This window comes from Sciurus carolinensis, chromosome X (assembly GCF_902686445.1).
Source record: "Sciurus carolinensis chromosome X, mSciCar1.2, whole genome shotgun sequence".
Classification (NCBI taxonomy): domain Eukaryota; kingdom Metazoa; phylum Chordata; class Mammalia; order Rodentia; family Sciuridae; genus Sciurus; species Sciurus carolinensis.
The window spans coordinates 40,427,335-40,436,971 of NC_062232.1; the positions used below are offsets into that span (position 1 = coordinate 40,427,335).

General features: G+C 38.2%; 1 non-coding gene across 1 annotated transcript; it reads left to right on the top strand.

Moving 5' to 3' along the window:
• Nucleotides 1-4,017: 4,017 nt before the first annotated feature.
• On the top strand, nucleotides 4,018-4,124 carry LOC124972779 (U6 spliceosomal RNA). Its single transcript, XR_007106554.1, has one exon. It is a non-coding gene; the product is annotated as a U6 spliceosomal RNA (small nuclear RNA).
• Nucleotides 4,125-9,637: the final 5,513 nt, after the last annotated feature.

Sequence of the window (9,637 nt, forward strand, 5' to 3'; positions counted from 1 at the left end):
GAGGCACTTAACCACTGAGGTGGATCTCAGCCCTTTTAATTATTTATTTATTTATTTGTGTATTTATTTGATACAGGATCCAGTTGAGTTGCTTAGGGCCTCGCTAAATTGTTGAGGCTTGCTTTGAACTTGCAATCCTCCTGCCTCAGCCTCCTTAATCACTGGGATTTCAGGTATGTGCCACCATGCCTGGTGTTAAGTGCATTTTGAAATTAAAAAAAAATTAGTTCTTTTGCCCATTTATTGATCAGGATGTCAATTATCCAGAATACAAGTAATAATAAATGTTGGCAAGGATGCAGGGAAAAGGGTACACTCATACATTGTTGGTAGGACTGCAAATTGGTGCAACCACTCTGGAAAGCAGTATGGAGATTCCTCAGAAAACCTGGAATGGAACCACCGATTGACCCTGTTATCCCACTCCTTGACCCTGTTATCCCACTCCTTGGCATATACCCAAAGGACTTAAAAACAGCATACTATACTGACATGGCCACCCGAATGTTTATAGCAGCTCAAATCACAATAGCTAAACTATGGGACCAACCTAGATGCCCATCAACAGATGAATGGATAAAGAAATTTTGGTATATATACACAATGGAATATTACCCAGCCATAAAGAAGAATGACTTTATGATATTCACCAGTAAATGTGTGGATCTGGAGACTATCATACTAAGTGAAATAAGTCAATCTCAAAAAATCAAAGGTCGAATGTTTTCTCTAATATGTGAATGGTAACTCATAATAAGGCCTGTGGGGGGAGTAGAAGTTCATTGGATTGGAAAAAGGGGAATGAAGGGAAGGGAGAGGATAGGAAAAGGAATGACAGTGGAATTAACCTGAAAAAATGTTCCTATGTACATAAATGAATGCATAACAGTGAATCTCACTATCATGTACATCCACAAGACTGGGATCCTAATTAGAATAAGATATATTCCTTGCTTGTATAAATATATCAAAATAGATCCTACTGTCATGTATAACTAAAAGGATCAATAAAAAATAAAATATTGGAAGAGAAAATAGTTTTCCTCACATAAGCATTTTTCACATTTCTTTTTGGGTTAATTCCTAAGTATTTTATTTCGTTTGTTGCTATTACTTTCTTTTTTCCTTGTGGTTCTGGGGATCAAACCAGGAACCTCACACATGCTAGGCAAGCACTCTACCACTGAGCTTCATCCCCACCCACTCCTTGCCATTGTAAATGAAGTTTTCCCTGTCATCATATCCTCAAACTGATTAGTGTTTGTATGTATGAAGTCCTTTGATTTATCTGTTATTTTCATATCCTTCCAATTTACTGAATACTTTGATTGTTAGAGTTATTTTACCATTGATTCTCTAGGGTTTGTCAAATACAATATCATATGGTTTAGCTGGGTGAGGTGGCTCATGCCTGTAATATCAGCAATTTGAGAGGCTGAGGCAGGAGGATCAAGAGTTCAAAGCCAGCCTTAGCGTATTAGTGAGGCACATAGTAACTCAGCAAGACCCTGTCTCTAAATAAAATATAAAAAAGGGGGCTGGGGAGATAGCTCAGCTGGTAGAGTGCTTGCCTGGCAAGCACAAGGCCCTGAGTTCAATCCCCAGTACCGCAAAAAAATATATAAATAAAAAAGGACTGGGGATGTGGCTCAGTGGTTAAGCACCCCTGGGTTCAATCCCTAGTACCAAAAAAAAAATCATATGATCTGAAAAGAGAGCTATGTTTATTTCTCTTTTTCTAATCAATCAGACTGCTTCTAACTGACTTCCCTTATCTAATTACTATTTTTCTGTTACCAGCTACCAGGGCCCCATGAAGAGAAGGCTGATTCCAAGGCTGGGACAGGGAAAGTACAAGATTAGTCTGGAGCATCTTATTTTACAACCCAATGAACTAATTTGAATTAAAAGAAAATAATCTACCAATCCAAATTGATCTAAATAAGTAAGTGGAGTAGAAGTGAAAACTTCCTTAGAAAACAATTGTAGGGGCTGGAGATGTAGCTCAGTTGGTTGAGTGCTTGCCTTGAAAGTATAAGGCCCTGGGTTCAATCTCCAGCACCACCCAAAAAAAATTGGAAATAATTAATGTGGGAGAAATGATGGAATCAGAAAAATCTCCATTTGGCAATTGTTGCTGTAATAACTGCTTCAAGCAAATGTCATCAAGGGGTACTAAAACTAATGGGTATGAGTGTAAGGAGGAATACTATATTTACTTAGTGTTAAAGAATTGCCCTGCCTGGCATGGTAGCCCACACTTGTAATCCCAGCAACTCAAGAGGATGAGACAGGAGGATTGCAAGTTTGATGCCAGCCTCAGCAACTTAGAGAGAACCTGTCTCACAATAAAAAATTTAAAAAGGGCTGGGGATGTGGCTGATTGGTTAAGCATCCCTGGATTCAATCAGTCAATCTATCAATAAAAATAAATAAATAACTAAAAAGAGCTTGGGATGTTGATTGATGGTTAAGCACCCCTGGTTTCAGTCCCTGGTACAAAAAACAAGAGTAATAACCTTAAAATTACTTCTTTTTTTCCTCTTTTTTCCTTTGGTACTGAGGATTAAACCCAGGGGTGCTTCACAACTGAGCTATATCCCCTGATCTTTTTTTTTACTTTCTATTTTGAGATAGGGTCTCGCTAAATTGCTTAGGGCCTCCCTAAATTGCTAAGGCTGGCCTCAGACCTGCAATCTTTCTGCTTCAGCCTCCCAAGTAAATTACTTCTTAATTATACTGAGGGAAAAAGTAACTATACAATGGAGAAACCTGGTGAACACCACCATAACCAAGTGACCATTTGCATCATCCATGTGGGGACAGACTGGTGGTATGGACCTGCTGATGTAATGTACTGAGAAGGACACAACATCATTTCTGGGGTATTTCTACCATAAATTTATAACCTGAATAGGCTCATGAGAAAATATCAGGCAAACCCCAATTAAAGAATTTCTCAAAAACATCAAAGTCATGAAAAACTGAATAAGTGATCCAGATTAAAGAAGACCAAAGATCATGACAACTACAATACAACACTTAATTTTGGATTGAAGCCTGTACAATAAATTTGTTTAAAGTTATGATACAAGGTCGGGCATGGTGGCACATACCTGTAATCCCAGTGGTTCAGGAGGCTAAGGCAGGAGAATTGCAAATTCAAAGTCAGCTATGGTGACAGTGAGGTCCTAAACAACTTAGTGAGACCCTGTCTCTAGATAAAATATAAAAAAGGGTTGGGGAGGGGCTGGGGTTATAAAGTGCTTGGCTAGCAGGTGTGGGGCACTGGGTTTGATCCTCAGCACCACATAAAAATAAATAAAGATATCGTATACATCTACACCTAAAAAATAAATAAAGGTATAGAAAATACAATAACATTATAAAAAAAGGTTCTGGGAATGTAACTAAGTAGTTAAGTATCCCTGGGTTCAATCCCCGGTACCAATAATAATAATAATAATAATAATAATAATAATAATAATAAAAAGTAAACCTGTAATCCCAGCAACTTGGGAAATGGAAGCAGGAAGATGGCAAGTTCGAGTCCAGCCTCAGCAATTTAGTGAGATCCTGTCGCAAAATTTTTAAAAGTGGGACTGAAGATGTAGCTCAGTGGTGGTGTGCCCCTGAGTTCAATCTCCCCCAACATACAACACACACACACACACACACACACAGTTTTCTATAAAGGAGTTCAGTAGGGCAAATGGACAAATTTGAATCACGTCTAAAAAAAATAGGGCATAGGATTATATCAGTTTTAAGTTTCCTGATGTTGACACTGACATTGTGGTTTTACAAGACAATGTTTTTCTGTTGTATGTCCTCATAAAGAAAAACTAAGGGGCTGAGGTTGTGGCTCAGTGGTAGAGTGCTTGCCTAGCATGTGTGAGGCACTGGGTTCGATTCTCAGCACCACAAATAAATAAATGAATAAAATAAAGATCCATCAACAACTAAATATATAAATAAATATATAAATTTTAAAAAAGAAAAGAAAAACTAAGACTGGTGCTTGCTTCGGCAGCACATATACTAAAATTGAAATGATACAGAGAAGATTAGCATGGCCCCTGTGCAAGGATGACATGCAAATTTGTGAAGTGTTCCATATTTTTAAAAAACTAAGACTGATGCCCTTAAATGATCTACTTGTAATGTTGGCCCTTGACTATTATCTGATAACTGGCTGGTAAACAGTTCCCTACACTGATAAAATATTTTTTACTAATGAAACTAGCTGGGCCTGGGGTGTAGATCAATGCTGGAGTGCTTACCTAGTAAGCACCAGGCCCTCAGTTCCACCCACAGCACTGCAAAAAAAAAAAAAAAAAGAATGGCTCACCATGACTAAACTGTTTGGAGAAACAATGTGGTTTATACTAAACACCTGCATTCCTTCAGAGTCTGGAATTTTGCTATGTGCTGGATAGAGGGCACCCACAGACCAGCCTCCACCAAAAACCTTGGGCACTGAGTCTCTAATGAGTTTACCTGGTAGACAACACCTCACAACTCTTGTCATGCTCAATGCTGGAGGAATTGAGTTTTATGTGGCTCCACTGGGAGAGGACTCTATGAAGCTTTGCCTGGTTTCCTCTAGACTTTGGGTCGTGTCCCTTTCTCCTTTGCTGAAGGAGTTATAGAGCAGAAAAAAGCCTGTACCTGGATTTGTCAGATATGACCTATTTTTTGTTTTTGTTTTTTTTGTGTGTGTATTTGTGTGTGTGTGTGTGTGTGTGTGTGTGTGTGTGTGTGTGTGATCTTAGCCACCAAACAGGAGGATTGTAGTGGTGACTTGCAACAAAATTACAAACAGAAAAAGAGACAATGCAAGAGGAAGGAAAGGTGGTAAAATGTTAACACTGGAGCATTTGGATGAAGAAGTATAACAGTATTATTATTTTGCAACATTTTTACTAGTCTAACATTATTTCAGAATGAAGTTGTTCATCATATTCCCTTTATCCTTTTTTTAAAACATTGTCATACATATAGATAACAAAAGTTACCATTTTAATCATCTTATGTGTACAATTCAGGAACATTAAGTACATTCACAATATTGTGTAACTATCACCACTATCTATTTCCAGAACTTTGTCATCATCCCAAACAGAAACTCTGTACCCATTAAGCAATAACTCCTCATTCTCCCCCACCACCCAGTCCTGGTAACCTCTATTCTACTTTTTTTCTCTATGTATTTGCCTATTCTAAATACTGGTAGAAGTGGAATTAAACAATGTTTGTCTTGTGTCCAACTTATTTCACTTAACATAATATTTTCAAGATTTGTCATGAGTTGGCTTTCTGTCTCCAAGGGATAAGCTGGGTAATCATAAGGCTCACCTTGTTTCTTTTTATCCTCTCTCAGGGATCACTTTGCTTCATTGTCTGAGGTCCAGTATCTTGAGATTTGTTGTTTCATATATTTGTATTTCTACTTATTTCAGCCAGGAGGGCAAATCTGGTCCCCATTATTCCATCTTGGTTGGAAATAGAAATCTCCTTATTGCTTCATATTATCAACTATTGATCACAGGATATTAAAACTTCTGACAATGATTATGGATTTGACTAGTTCTCCCCTTATTTTTGTTGGGATTTGTGTCATGTCTTTTTGTTTGTTCATTGTTTTGCTTTGAGTACTAGGGATTGAACAGGAGCACTTTACCACTGAATTACATCTCCTGCCCTTTTTATTTTTTATTTTGAAGCAGGATCTTGCCCAGGCTGAATTTTAACTTTTATCCTGCTGCTTCAGCCTCCTGAGTCACTAGGATCATGGGCATGCCACCACACAGGACTGTCATGTAATTTAAAATCCTATTATTAGATGTCTTAAAGTTGTATGTGTGATGTTGTCTTCCTGATGAAGGACATTATGAAATGTCCCTCTCCACGTCTCTCCAGAGAAAGACTCCTAGGTTTTTTTTTTGTTGTTGTTGTTGTTTTGTTTTTTTGTTTTTTTGATACAGAGGATTGAACCCGGGGGTGCTTAAACATTGAGTCACATCCCCAGCCCTTTTTATATTTTATTTAGAGACATGGTCTCGCTGAGTTGCGTAGGGCCTCACTAGTTGCTGAGACTGGCTTTGAACTCAGAATTCTTCTACCTCAGCCTCCGAGCCACTGGGATTATAGGCGTGTGCCATTTCAGCTTTCTTAAATTTAGTGTTGGCATCATATATATTTTCTATGCTCTAATTGGGCAGGGTGTATGGGGATAGAATTCAAGGCTTTATATATGCTAAGCATGTGCTCTACTGCTGAACCACACCCACAGCCATTATGTTTTAACTTTTTTTTAATTGTAATTGAACACAATATCTTTATTTATTTTTGTATTTATTTTTAGTGGTGCTGAGGATTGAACCAAGTGCCTCATGCATGCTAGTCAAGTACTCTACCACTGAGTCACAATCACAGCCCCCATGTTTTAACTTTTTAACTGTCATTATTTTATTGTTTCTCTTGTAGGCATAGAATAGGATCCAGTGCCATCCCAAGACATCCTGAACAGGATACAGAAGGAAAACTATATATTTTTTATATTTTTTATAAATTTTGCCAGTGTTGGGGATTGAATTTAGGGCCTTGTGCATGCTTTTTTTTTTTTTTTTTTTTTTTTTTTTTTGGGTGCTGGGGATCGAACCCAGGGCCTTGTGCTTGCAAGGCAAGCACTCTACCGACTGAGCTATCTCCCAGCCCCTTGTGCATGCTTTTTAATGTAATTTTTAAAAGTTAGTTTTTTTCAAGGTGGACACAGAGGTGGACACCTGTAATCCCAGTGACTCAGGAGGTTGAAGCAGGAGAATCACAAGTTGGAGGTCTGCTGTAGCAACTTAGTGAGATCCTGTCTCAAAATAAAAAATAAAAAGGATTAAGGATATAGCTCAAGGGCAAAGTGCCCCTGGGTTCAATCCCCTGTACCAAAGGAAAAAATTTCTAGAACTTTAAAGTCATTGAAAAATATTTACTAATTCAGAATTATGAATATTAAACACACATTATTTTAAGTTTAAATATTTTATTTATACCAAGAACAGAATCTAATTTTGCTGTTCTTACTTTACTGGAGGAGAGTAACTTGTAATATTTTCAAAATATATTTCTTTGCTTATCTCATTTTCAGTTGAGAGAATTGCCATGTTTGGCAGTCTTTCTCAACCAAGTGACAATCTGAAATAATTTTAAAACTAACTTCAGTTTACTGAAACTTATTTTGTGGGACAACACTATGATTGGTATTATTAAAACATTCTTGGGGCTGGGGACACAGCTCAGTGGTAGTGCACTTACTTAGCATTGCAGGAGGCCCTGGGCTTGAGCAGGCCCTTGGCTGGGGAGCACCAATGAATAAATAAGATGTTCTCAAAACCACTTCCAAATACAGATAAGAATGTACTACACAAAATTTATAAATTAGTTTAATAAAAAGATCCAAGCATGGTACTGAATTTATATTACAAACATCAATATTATTTGCTGTTTAAAACTATTTTAGGGGCTCTGTTGTAGCTCAGTGGTAGAGCACTTGCCTAGCACATGTGAGGCACTGGGTTCAATCCTCACCACGACATAAAAATAAAAATAAGATATTAAAAGACACAAAATCCAAAATCTTAATACACTTCAGTTAATTTTTTATATAAGCATTTTAAATGTGAAATTAGGGATGAATATGTCAGTGGCAGAGCACTTGCACAGCATGTGAGAGGTCCTGAATTGGATCCCCAGTACCACACACACACACACATACACACATGGTTAAATTAGTGTCTATAATCTTAATTTATCCTGGATATGCAGTCTTCCCAAAATAATTGATATTCTCAATCAGTAGTTTGTGTGTTCCCACTGTCTTTACTGTTTTTTTCATTCATTTAAATACTTCAGATGTATAGTCATATCTTGTGCTTAAGATGAATACTGTAAGCAAAGGAATAGGCTTTTTTGTGTGTGTGTGTGTGGTGCTGGGGAATTGAACCCAAGGCCTTGTGCATGCAAGTCAAGCACTCTACTAACTGAGTTACAGTCCCAGCCCAGGTATAGGACTTTTCTTAAGCACAGAGCTTTATATATATAATCATGATGTATGTATGTATGTATGTATTTTCAGTATTGGGGATTGAACCCAGGGATGCTGTACCACTGAGCTACATCCTTAGCCCCAGCCCATTTTTATTTTGAGACAGGCTGCCTTGAACTTGCTATCTCCTTGCCTCAGCCTCCTGGCAGGCTAGTCATGATTTTTCTTTTAGCAGAGCCTTATTAACTTTTCCCACTTGGTTCAAAATATACCCCATACATGGGGGCTGGGGATATAGCTCAGTTGGTAAAGTGCTTGCCTTACAAGCACAAGGCCCTGGGTTTGATCCCCAGCACCAAAAACAAAACAAAAAAAAGATATACCCCATACAGGTAAGTCACATAAATCTTTTCCGTGCTAGAGATAGAACTCAGAGATTTGTACATGTTAAGCAAACACTCTACCACTGAACTCCATCCCCAGCCCTAACAATTTTTAATTTATTTGCACCAGGATGCTTTTGATTACAGCATAATGAAGTGTCATTTGGTATTATATCTTTGAATTTTTTTTTTGGTTGTTGATGGGCCTTTATTTTATTCATTTATTTATATGCGGTGCTGAGGATTGAACCCAGTGCCTCGCACATGCTAGGCAAGTGCTGTTAACACTAAGCCACAGCCACAGCCCCTATCTTTGAATATTTGATAACCATCTTTAATTACCTTGATTGTATTTGATCTTGTGTGTGTGTGTGTGTGTGTGTGTGTGTAAGTGATGGGAATTAAACCCAGGGCCTTGCACATGCTAGGCAAGTGCTCTATCACAGAGCTATACTCTACCACAGTGCTAAATGTCCAGACCCTGTATTCAATCTTGATTCCCACTGGATATCTTTATGTTTTTTGTTTTGTTTTTCACTACTGGGCATTGAACCCAGGAGTGCTGTATCACTGAGCTACACCCTCAGCACTTTTCATTTTATTTAATTTGAGACAGAATCTCATTAAGTCACTAAGGCTTATCTCAAAATTGTGATCCTGCAGTGTGTAGTGGCACACGCTCGTAATCCCAGCGGCTCAGGAAGCTGAGACAGGAGGATCATAAGTTCAAAGCTAGCCCCAGAAATTTAGCTGAGGTCCTAAGCAACTTAACAAGACACTGTCTCAAAATAAAAAGTAAAAAGGACAGGGAATGTGGCTCAGTTGTTAAGTGCCCCTGGGTTCAATCCCCAGTAGAAAAAAAATTGTGATCCTCCTGCCTCAGCCTACTAAATTGCTGGGACTCCAGGTGTACACCATTGTGTGTGTGTGTGTGTGTGTGTGTGTGTGTGTTTATGGGTGAAATAACACACCTTGTAATCCCAGCAACTGGGGAGGCTGAGGCAGGAGGATTGCAAATTAAGGTCAGCCTGGGCAAATTAGTGAGACCCTGTCTCAAAATATACATATATGTACACACACACACACACACACACACACACACACACACACATTTTGTACTTGGAATTGAACAGGCCCTTACACATGCTAGGCAAGTGCTCTACTACTAAGCTATATCGCCAACCCTTTTTATTTATTTATTTTAATTTTGAGA